At 46.2% G+C, this 14,801-nt stretch overlaps 1 protein-coding gene across 5 annotated transcripts in view; it reads right to left on the bottom strand.

The window, feature by feature from the left end:
* The window catches only part of LOC308490128 (pyruvate dehydrogenase phosphatase regulatory subunit, mitochondrial), a 34,231-nt gene extending 31,836 nt beyond the window's left edge, over positions 1 to 2,395 (bottom strand). Inside the window, exon 1 of one of the 5 annotated variants that reach the window (XM_081031941.1) lies at positions 2,186 to 2,395. The gene's annotated coding sequence lies outside the window, so the exon portion shown is untranslated. Of the gene's footprint in view, positions 1 to 1,584 lie in introns of all 5 variants that reach the window. The other 4 variants (XM_081031945.1, XM_081031944.1, XM_081031942.1 and 1 more) reach the window with 4 other exon arrangements.
* Positions 2,396 to 14,801: the final 12,406 nt, after the last annotated feature.

Raw genomic sequence — 14,801 nt, forward strand, 5'->3', positions numbered from 1 at the left:
GATTGAAAACAGCAACTGGACTTGGAGCTGAGCTGTGCCCTCCACAACTAGATTGAAGGACAACTACTTGGAGCTGATGGGCCCTGGAAAAACACTCTGTTCCCCAATAAAAAATTAAAAAAAAACCCAAAAAACAACAACACAGTCACAGGGATGTAAAGTACAGCATGGGGAATATAACCAATAATATAACTATGTATGGTGTCAGATGGGTACTAGATTTATTCATAAGTTACATAAATGTCTAATCACTATGTTGTGCACCTGAAACTAATACAATAATGTCAACTGTAATTGAAAAATTTTTTTTAATTAAAAGAGAAATAAAGCCGGATGAGTAAAGACAGGGTAGCTGTGAGGACAGAACGACAACCTACATCCCCTAGCAGGAAAAGGGAACTGCAAAGGTGACAGAAGAAACATAGTAACAAGTGAATTTCAAGATGTTAAATGCCCATTGTTAAGAACCAAGAAGAGGATTTTTGACCTTGTGTTCATCATGACCTTCAAACAGTCAGTGAAGCAAAAGAAAAAAGAAAAAAAAATCAAAGTGGAGGCAAACAATGAAGGAAAGGAAAGAACCAGGGTCCATTCTAGTAGCTTCGGCAGCAAAACCAAGCCAGTAGAGAAGAAACTGAAAATGCCGGGCTGGCCCGGTGACTCAGGCGGTTAGAGCTCCATGCTCCTAACTCCGAAGGCTGCTGGTTCGATTCCCACATGGGCCAGTGGGCTCTCAACCACAAGGTTGCCGGTTCAACTACTGGAGTCCCACAAGGGATGGTGGGCTCTGCCCCCTGCAACTAAAATTGAACACAGCACTTTAGGCTGAGCTGCCTATCGGATGGCTCAGTTGGTTGGAGCGCGTCCTCTCAACCACAAGGTTGCGGGTTCGACTCCAACAACTTGAAGCTGAAAGGCACCATCCACAACTAAGATTGAAAGGACAACAACTTGACTTGGAAAAAAAAGTCCTGGAAGTACACACTGTTCCCCAATAAAGTCCTGTTCCCCTTCCCCAATAAAAAATCTTAAAAAACAAAACAAAAAAACCCTGAAAATGTCAAAGACAAAGACCACACATAACCAAAAGACCACACATAACGTGGTTCAAAATAAATTATATTTCTAAAAAGTAAGACGACTGTACGATATTTTCTGCTACCTAAGAAGAGTAAGTTCTGCTGAACAAGCTCAGTACTCGGCGGGTTATGCTCAGATCTGCTCACACCACCACCACCGCCAGGGCAGCGCTAACACACTGCCAGTTGTTCCTCTGCATCGTACAGCGTTGTGTGCAAAGGGCTGCTGGACCCGAGGAAGACAGGCGAGTACAGATGGATTAAGAGAACACTTCCCGCACCTGCCGGGGCGTAAGACCCACCTGGGACACATCCCTTGAAATGCAACATTCCAGGCTCCCTTTCTGGAGATTCTGATCCTGCTGTATTTTTCAACAAGTGCACCAGGTGATCAGCCAAGTTAAAAAATTATTGCAAATCCCTAGCACTGGAAAAGTGTGCCCTTGGGCCTGACTCCCCCCGCCCCCCCAACACACACAAAAGCATCGCCGCATGTCACGCTTACACGCGAGTCCAAAACGGACTTGAAGATTCCTGAATCAAATCTGAGTGTCGTTCACATCAGACCCACCGGGACAAACAGTAAGGAGGAAGCTCGCTGCCCCAGCCTACAGCTGTCCAGGACACTTCACTCTGCAGCAACCTGACTCGTTGGAAAAGCACGTTTCAACGCGGGAAAACAAGTGCACCTGCAGAGGACCGGGCTAGCCCAGCCTCACCGTACCGCGCGGCAGTGCCAGCCGACGTGGGAGCCAGCAGCGAGGTCACCGGCCGCCTGGGCGTCCGAGCCGAGCGGCGGACGCCTGGAAGACCCGGCGCGGCGCGCGGCAGCCCGGCACGAGGAGTCCCGAGGCCCGGACAACCTCCGCCGGACAGGGCACAGCCGCAGGGGCCGAGGGAGACCAAGCGGACCGCTCGGCCCGGGCGGCCGGAGTCCCGGCGCCAGGACGCGCCCTCCCGCGGGAACCAGGCAGAACCGACGGGAACCACGGACTGCCGGGCCCAGCCCTGAGCGACACCGCAGTGGAAAGAGGGCAAGCTGCGGGTCCGAGGCGCTAAGGCCCGCGCGGACCGCAGGCCAGAGCGCCCCGCAGCTGTCGCCTTACCTCATGGGCCCCCACGGCTGCGCGCTCCGCACCGGCGGGTACAAGCCCGGCAGCCGCCACAACAGTTGCCAGGGTTGCCGGGGGCCGGAAGGGGGGCCCCCAGGGAATGGCAGGGGGCGGGGCAGACAGAGCACAGACTTCCGGGGAAGCGGGGACCGCGACCTTCCGCGCTTTACGGCCACCGAGCGAGCGTACGTCGGCCGCTGGTCCCCGTCGCGCAGGCGCGCGCCGTGACGTCACGCTGCAGCCCCGCCCCTGCACGTGAGGCTTGTTTGGGGCTTCCCGCTTTGTCCCTCCTTTGCCTGCGCCAGGGTGGGGGCGATTTGGAGGCTCGGCCCGAGCCCGGGCCTTCGGACCCTGCTAATTTCTGCAAGTGCACACGGGTCTTCCGAGATGGGCGGCATCCCCGCCGAAATGTGGGCGGCGCGGGGGTCGTCTCTACCCACGAGGCGCGTCTCCAGGGCTGGCCCCTGTGTCCGCAGCCCAAACCTACTCTAGTCCAGAGCGTTAAAAGGCTTCTTGGACTGACAGTCGCTTTGTCTCTTGGAAACCGCTGGGATCCTCGTGGGCGAGGCTCTAGCAGAGCGGACTGGACCCTGGTCTGCTCTCCTGCCTCCACCTGGGAGGCGGGGTTAGAGGACCTGTGTCCCGCAGGGGACCCTGCTCGCTGCACCATTTGTCGTGCAGGGCGTCCGGCGGGGTCTCTGGTCCCGCTCCTCACATAAGAACGCAGGACACGGTGAGGCCAAACAGGAACACCCATGGAGCCATAAGTAGGGGAGACAAACCAATATATTCTCGCTGGCGGCTGGGCTGGAGACACAGGAAGCAGGATCTACCTAGTCCGCCTAACAGCAGTCCGCGCTGGCCAGCCACCATCTTCTTGCTAGCCCCCATTCCCTCTGCTGGCGTAGCCACAGCCGTTATATTAGTGGCCAATGGCTTACGGGTTACAGCTGACGGCCAACTAGCCACAGCTGCTGGCCATCTGACCACAGTTGATGGCCATTTACTACCTGAGCCAGCACCTTTCTATGTGAGGCCGAGAGCCTGGAACCTGTTTTTTGGGGCTTTGTCCCCACAACCTGAGTTCCCGACCGGATCGTACTCTGCACCTTTCTAGCTTTTCTGGACCAGGGCAAGAGGAATCATTCACTCCCTCACCTGACACGTGCACATCCACCGCTCCCTTTCCATCACATCGCCCTGTCTCCTTTCCTGTAGAGAGCGCACACCATGCAGACTGTTTGCCTGTTGATTGCCTTCCCCACTGGTTGGAGCCCTGCCCTCTCACTGCCGAACCTCAGTCTAATGTAGGGCTGTATTCGCAGCACTTAGGACACTGGCACAGCGTCCAGTAAATCTTTCTTTGAATGGAAAGCCATCTAATGGTACAGCCGCCCCTGCGTGTTGGGCCACACTCTCCTGTTCCCATTCTTTGGATTGAAGCCCATCTCACCCCACAAGCCAATCTCTTTTCATTGCTGGCCTCTTGTGGCCGGGCTCTCTGTTAGGTGATGGCATTCAGCAGTGCAAAAGAATGGCCTTCTGCCTTTAGGGAGTGGCAGTATAACGCCAGGGATCCCTGTCACCATGCCAGGCCATACTTTATATACCACACAGTCACCAATTAACTCCACAGAGCAGCCGACCATGAGGTCTGGCTGCCTGAGAACAAAAACGGTGCCTCCTGCCACTGTGCTTCATGAAAGTTCAAGCCATTCTGGGTGTCTGTCCTAGATAAATCCTGTAATATTTTAGCTAAAGGCTTAAAGCCTGGGGTCACCTACCTGCCAAACAAGAAAGACTAGACAAACATCTGCGGTATATTCTTGAGGAAACTTTTCCTGATGTCCAGATGTGGCAATTTCAGGAAAAAAACTTCTTTTTTTTTTTTTTTTTTACGATTTTATTGGGGAAGGGGAACAGGACTTTATTGGGGAACAGTGTGTACTCCCAGGATTTTTTCCAAGTCAAGTTGTTGTCCTTTCAATCTTAGTTGTTGTCCTTTCAATCTTAATTGTAGGGGGCACTGCCCACCATCCCCTGCAGGAGTGGAGGAGTGGAACCAGCAACCTTGTGGTTGAGAGCCCACTGGCCCAGGTGGGAATTGAACCGGCAGCCTTCAGAGTTAGGAGCTCCTCCAAAACCTGAGCCACTGGGCTGGCTCCCTTCACAACATTTTTTGATGAACCATCTGCCTCATGCCATTACCAGGCATGAATTTGGGAAAAACCTAGTTGTATGTATGAGATGGTGGATGAAATAAAGTGATATTTAACATTTTGATTACATTCTGTTTACACACTGTATATAGTGAACAAACTGTGTAGATTTCTGCCTGTGTCCTCAGGTGCCACCATTTAAGGCCTCCACTTTAAAATGCTAATTCCCAAAGCTGCTTCAGTGAATGCTATGTTGTATAGATTCTAAATTCTGTGATATTGCTCCAAAGAGTGTTGATGTTTTGGTTTCAGCAGGTAATGAATTCTGTTACCCCCAAGTTGCAGATTTTCATGCCCGTGATCAGTAGTGACTCCTATTTTAATTCAGTTTTTTAAATCTTAGTTACAAGCTGCTTCTACTGTGCATAGCCCATGCACATTTCCAGAGTCGCCCAGAGACTTGGGTGAATTTACATGTGAAATCGGGAGTTCATCTTCTGAGACTCTTTTTTCTGAGTCTCCACCCCCCCCCCCCCCCCGCCCACTTTCTAGCAGCCTGGGTTCCTGTAAGGCTCATTACCTGGTCTCCAGAAACATGGTGGGTTTTACTATTAGAGTTTTAACTGTCAAATGCCTCAGGCTGCTTGCTCCAACTTTTGACTTCCCTCCCCAAACTGCCTGCTCATGTTCAGTCTCCAGAGCTCTCAGGTTGCTATTTTCTGTATTTTGTCCAAAGTGTATAATTGTCATTTGTGGGATGATCTGTTAGGCGCTTTCTCCTCCACAATAGAAGTTGATGCCGCCCCCGCCCCCATCTCAAATACTTAGGCTTTCATATCATTAACTAGAGTTCAATGTTTAAAGTTCTGTGGGGTTTTTTTTTGTAAAATTTACTTATAATGAAAAACGTGTGCTATTTCCTTTTCAATGCAATTTTTGGGACATAATGATATATATGTATGCTTTATTCTTTAAAGCAATACTTCTTTTAAAATTTGCCTATTTACAATGTGAAATCTCTTTTCTTTCTCTCAAAGCTTTCCCTTCCCGTCGGGTTAGGCTTTAAGCTCTCTAATGGCAGCCTATGATCAAGGTGTTTACACTACGCCAAGAGGCTTTATCTGCTGATGGATCAGTTAGAACAGTTCTACTTGGAAGTGGTTTCCGTGTCACACCTGACAGCAGTCAGTTCTCAGAATCTCCTTTTCCCTTCAAAGTGTTACTGAATCCGTTTCAGTGCTGCCCCTGTGAACACTTTGGGTCACTTTGACAGTTATGTTGATGGTGCGTCATTGAACAACATCTGTTTTGCCTCCACTTTGAAGATGCCTACCCTCGCCAGCCAAGCAGATGCCTCACATGGAGAAGCTCCTACTGAGTCAGAGGTCGAGGGGAATTCTTTCTGCAGTTGTTTCCTGTGTCTCTCACCCTGCCGGCTAAGTGACTACACCTAACCTTTTCAGGAACACTCAAATATCACCGTAATGTTTTCCCTTCCCTCACTACTGGCTCACTAATGCCCATCTTTGAGCTGGCTCTTCATCCTCCCTGAGTCCCAAGGAAAGTCTGCTTGTCTTGGGTCAGTTTCTGCTTAGAGACTTGTTCTTCAGTTAGGATCACTGATACATGTTTTCTTTCCTCTAAGTTGCAACTATAGCTGAGTGAAACAAATTGTAACGGAATAAAAGAAAGGATAATTGAATACTGTCTAGAAAGTAGCTGAACCTTTAGTTAGCAACTAGGAGACAGCTACTGATGGAGGGAAGTTCAAACCAACATTGGAATCCAGGTACAAACGGTTTTCCCCCTCTTCCTTTTCTCCACAGCAGAGTGATAGCAATAGGAAATTCTCCAGTGTTAGCCTCCAGCAGCCCTCTCCACAGCATTCTTTGCTGCTCAGAAGGAGTGATCCATGTACTCAAACCTAGAGTGCCCCACTAAGTCAGGCTCCTTCTGGAAGCAGTTGGCTTCAGTCACAGATGGAATATGCAGTAGAAATTAATGAGGGGCGTTGAGGAATGGAGATTTGAGGACTTGCTTTGAAGCTATTCACTATTTTGGGGGAAGATGTTGATGGAGATTATGGGCTTTCTAAGGCCCTCCCACCCCAGGGGTTGTCACCACTTGGGCTCTGGGAATTGGCCTGTTGCCCATATGAAACTATGAGTTAGTGGGCCTGGGAGAGGGGGTACGCAGGCAGTTGTCTGCACCACTGAAGGGACCTATCCAATCCTAAACACAGCTGTCAAAGAGGTGGGAACCCTGTGGAGCCAATGTGGGAGGGCTAGGAAGCTGGGACACCTTGCTGGAAGATTTCCAGAGGAGACCCATCTTCAGAAGTCTAAGGAGGATGGGGCATGGGCCAGCTGCTCACTGGGAAGCCAGTTTCAGGAAGCTACTCCCATCCATTATGCTGCCTGACCACCAAAGTGCTGCTTACCCAGAGACCAGACAGTGAGTTCTGGCAAAGGCCACAGTGTTACATTTAGACAGACCTGGGTTCTCATCCTGACTCCGGCTCTGGCCGGCTGCTTGATCCCAGGCAAGTTATTCCACTCCTTGAGATTTGGTTTCTTTGTTTATAAAATGGGGTAAAAATACTCATCAGGTATACAGTATAGTATATTGTATTTACATTTTTCCTGATAGTCATAATTTTTGAATTTATAAAAATTTATTAAAATTGGACTTAATTTTAAAAACAATATAGATAATACAAAAATTTAAAAAGCTCCAAAAAATATGCATTGAAAAGTCATCCCCCACTCTTGTTCTCCTTCCTGAGTAACCTAACCTGCTGCCTTTTGCCTTATGGGGTAAAAGCTACTATTAGTGTGAAGAGCTACTATTGATCAGGGGTTTATTTTGAGTCAGGATGGTTTCTTATAACATCACTACATTCACCCCCATTTGGTAGACAGTGTAACCCCTGTTCTGCCGGCCGGAAGCAGGCTCAGAGAGGTAGAACATTTTGCCTGGCAATACACAACCTGTAAAGGAGAGAAGCCAGAATTAAAAAACCCAAGTGATGACATGTTTGTGAATCTCCTAGAACAATTGATATTAACCCCTCCCACGCATAGACCTGATGCCTTTCCATCAGAGCTGGGCAAACCAGCTCCCCAGGAGAGAGCGAGGGAGGGTGTTTTTATACAACACTGTAGTACAACTAACAGTGGCAGGTGCCAGACTAACTCTGCTAAGTTCTTTACATGGACCCTCATGTAAGCCTCCTAACCATCCTCTGAGGTAGGTGCTACTGTTCCCATCTTATAGAAGATAAAATTGAAGCTCAGAGAGTTTAAAGAATTTGGTCAACTTCTTAGAACAGAAGTAGCAGAGATAAGATGCAGATCCAGGCAGGCCAGCAGGAGAGCCTAAGCTCTTTGATACTCGCCTCTGTCCCCTGGGGAAGTGGCTAAGAGAACGTGAAGGGTTGGAAACTGGGCAAGCAAGAGGGAGCTGATGTGATAGACCCAGAGAACGTGCTGGGACTGGGGAGGGAGGTGTCCACGTGGAAGGGGCAGGTGGTAAGACCCGGAAGGATAAGACATGAGAGCCACGAGCAAGGTTCTGGGGCTAGGACTCCAGAAATGAAAGAGATGACGTGTATCTCCTGAGCATTTGAGGACAAATAGAAACCACACTGACCAACAGAACTAGGTCAGTAGTTAATGACATCACAGCTACCAGACTCGCTGTTCCAGTTACCCACTGCTGCACAAAACCAACCCAGATGTAGTGGTTTAAAACACCAATCGTCTACTTTGCCTACGAATCTGCAGTTTGGGCAGGGCCTGGTGGGCTCAGCTTGTTTCTGTTCAATGTGGCATCAGCAGGGGAGGCTGGGAGGTTGGGGACTGGAATCGTCTGAAAGTCTGCTCACTCACATGTCTGGTGGTTGAAGCTGGTCGTCAACCGAACACTAGATGCTGGATCTTTCCGCAGCTGCTTGGCTTCTCTAGGACAGCGACTGGGTGGCATCGTTAATCATTAGGGATGCAAATTAAAACCACAATGAGGTACCACCACACTCCTAGTAGAATGTCTAAAATAAAAAAGACTGACCACATCCAGTGTTGTCGAGGATACTCATACAACCACTTTGGACAATGGCTTGGCAGTTTCTTAGGAAGTTAAACACACATTTACCATATGACTCAGCCATGCAACTCCCAGATACTTACCCAAGAGAAATGAAAGGACATGTCCGTTACAAAGACACGTGAATATTCATAGCAGCTTTATTTGAACTAGCCCCAAATGGAAAACAACCCAAATGTCCATCAACAGGTAAATGGTTTAGTCAATTATGGTAAAGCTATACAATGAAATACAATTCAGCAACAAAAGTGAATGAACTATTGCTACAACATGCAACAACATGAATGGCTCTCAAAATTATTATGCTGAGTGACGGAAGCCAAACAAACATGTATGTGCAGTATTATTCAATTTATGTATGTCTAGACAATGCAAACTAACCTACAGTGGCAGAAAGCACACCAGTGGTTGTCTAGAGATGCTAAGAATGGGGCTGAGGGAAGAATGACCAAGGAGCATGGGGACACTTTTGGGGTTGATGGATATGTTTAATCTCTTGAGAGCGGTGATGGTTTCACAGGCGTATACATGTCAAAATTTACCAAATTGTACACTTTCTTTTATCTTTTTTAAAATTTATTTATTGGGGTGACAATTGTTAATGAAATTACATAATTTCAGGTGTACAATTCTGTATTACATCATCTATAAATCCCACTGTGTGTTCACCACCCAGTCAGTTCTCCTTCCATCACCATATATTTGATCCCCCTTACCCTCATCTCCCTCCCCCCAAATTGTACACTTTCAATATGTGCAGTTTACTGTGCATTAATTATATTTCAATTTTAAAAATCACAATTACTAGGGTGGAAAAGAAAGGACATGTAGGATGGGACGTGTTGTGGCACCATCTTGGAAAATACAACCTATCTCATTCACCAAGTGTTTCCAACATGCCGGGCACTGTGTGTGCAGCTGCTTTTACAGGACTGCCACTGAGTCATCCAACAACCCCACCTGAGGGGGTGATGAGGAGGTGGCCAATTATTTATTATTATTACTATTATTGTTATTATTATTATTGATTGTTATCATTGAGCCATGAGGTTTTGGTCCTTGGGAGGGAAGAGTGTCTCGGCTCTGGTGACCAGGACCTCGGGGCTTTTCCACCTGAGCTGTAAGAGAAACTGCTACCCACTTCTTAGAATCCATAAGGAAACAGAGGTGCCCTTTAGGGAGCAGCACGGAGAGGCAGTGAGATGGAGACCTCCTCTTTGGTAGGTGGTCTCCTCTTCTGCTGCTCTATTAGTTCCTTCGGACAGGGAGACGCCTGCCATCATCCTTTGGTAATTGAATCCTTTCCTCTGGGAATCACCATGTTGCAACTTGAAGTTCTCAAAGATTAGCTGACATTGCCCTCCTTTTACCCTCCCTCTTAGCTTCTAGAGGGGCACAAGGGACCCAGGCCTGGGCAGTTTCCTGCTCACAGTGAGTGCGCCAGCGATTGGTTTGGGCAAACACATTATCCAGGTTAGGTCAACCAGCATCAGCCTTGGACCTGTGCTCTAGGGAACAGGAAGGACACTTTCCTTTTCCCCTGGGGTGGCTAACCTGGCAGACTCGAGTCTTGGGTACCTGATGGACATCTATCCACCACATGTAGACAGCATGCTTGAGGATCAAACTGAAACAGGGAGGCAGAGTAGAAAGAAGGAAAGAAATGTGTTTCTGACATCACAGTTAAAGTCCAAGGGTCCAGCCATGCCTGAAGATGGGACCTCCCCAGGACTTCTGTTTTATAGGCCAATAAACCTCCTCCTTTGCTTAAATCAATTGCAGTTGGGTTTCTGTTCCTTGCAAATGAAGTCATGCTCTGCGCTTCACCCCAGCACCAAGATGTCCCATGCCCTCCCCTCCAGAGCCCAGACGAGGGGCTTTGTGAGAGACCCGGATATTGGGTTGGCCCACAATTGTACTACACCTGTGTCTGCCCTCCCCATGCCTAGGGAGGAAGCACACACCAAGCCCCTGGTTCTGGGGCCACAAGGAGGGCTTAGTTTGAGAAGTGCCGCACCCTCTATCCCAGGGTTGATATGGAGATGGTAACCCAACCAAGGCTTCTGAGAGGAGCCCTGATGTCCGGGCCTGGCTGGGCTCTGCGGCTCTGGCTGCTGCTCTCCCTCAGGTGAGGTCCTCTCTTCTCCTTCCCCCAGGTCCTGAGCCTCTTCTCTCCCCTTTTTAATAGGGGTGGGGGCTGCCCAACAGATATATGTGGTTAGGAGCCCATGAAGGAGGGGCCTCTTAGGCTGGGGAGAGTATTGGAGGCCAGGGGCCAGAGCACCTGATGCACAGTCCTGTGGACCCTTCACCCCCACCCTGTGAAGAACACAGGCCTGAGTGATGGGAGGGCACCAAGAAGGGGAGAGGTCGCTGGGGAAAGCATCATCCGCCAGGCGCTTGGGCTAGACCTGGAATGATGGGGGAGTGAGGTAAGGGTGCGGAGTGGGAGGGTTGGGAAGGGCAGCTGAGGGATGGGAGGAAGGACACTGGGCAGAGAGGTAGTACTTTGGCAAGTGGGGTCACCCGTACAATGTTGTCCAACTAAGCTTAACCTAAGTAGTAGAAATAGGCAACACTGATTAAGCAGTTGCTGTATGCCAGACTTGATTTCTTTGAATCCTTATGACAATTCTGTGAGGTAAGTTTTATGACCTCCACTTGACAGGTGAAACTGGGGCTTCCACGATGTGTCCAGTCACACAGCTAGGGCCAGCAGGGTCGCCCTGCAAGGAGGAGGATGGGCGGGAGGACTCCTGCGCCAGAGGAAAGTGCAAGACTGGGAGATGGACAAACTGCTCTGCAGGCGGGTGAAGCCCCTCTGATGGGGAATGGGGTGGGGTCTTGCTCCTTGCTCCAAGTATGGAAATGAGACCCGAGAGACACTGAGGAATCTGCAGCATAGAGCTGCTAGGTGCACTTGTACCGGAGACAGGAGAGGGGTGAGGGAGACACATGCCCAGGACAAAGACCGAAGGGGCTAGAGAAGCTGATGGGACAAGAGGGGGGGGGAGAAGCCCAAGGTGGTGAGGACAGACGTGGCTTTGAGACGGATGTGGGCAGGGGTTAAGTGCTGCAGAGAGGTCAGGAGATGGAGATGAGGAGACACCATTAGCACCGGGGCTTGGTGTTCACGTGTGGGGTGGGAGAGAGGGGCTTTCTCCCTTTTCCCCTTAGGTTTCTCAAAACGTAAAACTTTTTGTCTGATTGTAATATTAAAACATGAAAAAATACAATTAAACAGGAGTAGGAATATTTAAAGGTATAAGAAGTCCCATAATCTTAAACCCACACACTGCTGCTATTAATGGTTTCAAGTATTTCCTTCTGATTTTGGAATATGAACAAAAACAGATCAATCCATGTGCATGAGAATTCCAATTGCTCCACGTCTTTGACAAATATTACCTGTCTTTTTCATTTTAGCCATTCACGTGCGTGGACAGCTGATCTCACTGTATTCTTAATTTCAGTTTCCCTGATGACTAGTGAGATTGAACACCTTTCATATATTCATTGACCTTTTGGATGTCCTGTTTAGTCAAGGGCCTGTTCAAGCCTTTTGCCCATTTTCTATTGGTTTGACTTTTTCTTTTCGTAGGAGGTCTTCACATAGACTAAATATAACTCCTCTGTTCATTGTATGTGTTGTGAATTATCTTCCATTCCATGGCTCTTTTCACTGTTGTTAACGGTGTCTTTTGATAAACAGAAGCTCTGATTTTAATGTTCAATTTATAGTTTTTCTATTATAACTGTTTTGTTTTTTTAAATTTTGGTGTTGTATTTAAAATCATTGCCTATTAAGATTTCTAAGATCCTTTCCTATGATTCTAAGATTTATGCTCGTAAAGATAGTCTCCTAGGTTTTCTTCTAAAAGTTTTATTGTTTTACCTCCTAAATTTCGATATATTATCCAGCTGAAACTGATTTTTGGTTGCAGTCTGCTCAGAGTAGACGTTAAAATTCATTTCCGGTGGACATCAAGTTGACCCAGCACCATTTATTGAAAGACCTGTCCATTCCCCATAGCCTTGAGTATCCTCGTGTCATAAAACTTGACACAACTTCTGGATTCTGACTTTTGTTCCACAGTCCGTTGTCTATCCTTGTGCCAGCACCACACTGTTTACATTACATCAGTCTTTTAATGTCTTGTTTCCTGATTGTATAAATCCTCCAGGTTTGCTGTTCTTCAAGATTGCCCTGAGCATTCTCGGTCCTTTACATTTCCATAAGCTTTTTAGAATCAGCTTATTATTTTCCACAATAAAAGACCTGCTGGGTGTGAGTGGGAGCGATTTGACACTGTGTACCAGTGTGGAGAGAACTGAGAGCTTTATAATACTGAGGTTCTAAGGCATGCATATAGTATAATCCTCTATTTATTTACATTTTCTTTCATTCATTTCATGAGGTTTTATTATGTTGTGTAGATTTCAGTATGGAGGATTTGCATTCATTTTGTGAGATTGAGTTCTAGAAATTTAACATTTTTTGCTACTATCATAAATGGTATTGTTTTGTTTTCATTGTATATTTGTAGCCATTATGTAGAAATACAATTTATTTACAATAGTCACCTTATATGCAGTGATCTTGCTAAGCTCATTTATTAATCCTAATAGTTGATACATTTAAAAATTTACTATGCATACCATAAGGTTGTCTACAAATAATGAAAGTTTTATTTCTTCCTTTCCCGTGTTATGTGTTTTTAAAAACAACTTTTTTGAAGTATGTCATAAAATTCATGAATTTTAAATGTACAATCTGTTTTTAGTAAATTTACCAAGTTGGGCAACTATAACCGTAATCTAGTTTTAGAACATTTTAGCACCTGAATAAGATCCCTCATGTCTGTCTATTGTCACTGCTTCAGCTGTGTCCCACACATTTTTTGACATGCTATGTTCTTATTTTCATTCAGGTAAAAATACTAATACACTTCCTGATTTATTCTTTGACCCATGATATTTAGAAGTATGTTATTTACTTTCCAAATATCTTATTTACCTTCCACATAGTTGTGTGACTTGAATCCTTTTCAATGTATTAAGACTTTTTTTTTTAAGGCCTGGATTATTGTCTAAGTTGATAACTGTTCCAAGGGTACTTGAAAAGCAAAGCGTATTTGACAGTTGTTGGGTGTTGTCTGCAGACCATTTAGTCCAGATTGGTTGATAGTATCATTAGTCATCTTCATCCTCAGTGATTTTCTACTTGTTCTATCAAATAGTGAAAGATGGATGTTGAGATCTCTGGCTGTTACTGTGGATTAGTCTTTTGTTTCCACGAGTTCTATTATTTTTTGCTTCTTTTATTTGAAAATTCTGTTATTATATGTGCATAAATGTTTAGGATTATTACATTTTCTCGATGAACTCTTTAACGTTATGGAATAAACCTTTCTACTGTCAGTAATGTTCTTTGCCCTGGAAACTTTATCTGATTTAGATACTGACACTTCAATTTTTAAAAAAATTCACAGTAGCATGGTATATAGATTTTCATCCATTTTCTCTTAAACTATTTTTGTTTTTAAGTGGATTTCTTGTGGGTGAAATACAGTTGGGTCCTTTTTTTTTTTAATTCAATCAGACTTTTGGGCTTTTAGACCACTCACCTTTAATGTGATTATTGATATGGTTGGGTTTATGTCTTCCTTGTAGATTGACACTTTTTTTGGCTAATTTTCTTTAATTTCTTTTCTTTCTTTCCTTTTTTTTTTTTTTTTTTTTTAATTTTATTGGGTAACAGTGTGATTTTTCCAGGACCCATCAGCTCCAAGTCAAGTCATCCTTCTTCAATCTAGCTGTGGCGGGCGCAGCTCAGCTCCAAGTCCAGTCACTGTTTTCAGCCTACTTGCAAGGGGCACAGCCCACCATCCCATGTGGAAATCAAACCGGCAACCTTGTTATTAAGAGCACATGCTCCAACCAACTGAGCCACCGGCTGCCCACAGGCAACTCAGCTCAAGTCGTTACCTTCAAACTAGTTGTGGAGGGCGCAGCTCACTGACCCACGTGGGAATCGAACCGGCGACCTTGTTGTTAAGAGCATGTGCTCTAACCAACTGAGCTAAACAGCCAGCCAAGATTGACACTTTTATATTATTAGGTGTACACCTTTATCTCTAATGTTTCTTGCCTTAAAGTCTACTTGGTCTGATATTAGTTATCTACACCAGTTATACTAATGTTTTTACTTTCAATCTTTTGATGTCCTAATATTTAAGGTGTATCTTTTGTTAGCAGTATGTAGTTGTTTTTAAATCCATTCTGGCTTTCTTAGTCTTTTAATTGCAGAATCTAGTCCACTGATATTTGGTATAATTACTAATATA

Source organism: Rhinolophus hipposideros (assembly GCF_964194185.1).
Source record: "Rhinolophus hipposideros genome assembly, chromosome: 21".
NCBI classification, from domain to species: Eukaryota; Metazoa; Chordata; class Mammalia; order Chiroptera; family Rhinolophidae; genus Rhinolophus; species Rhinolophus hipposideros.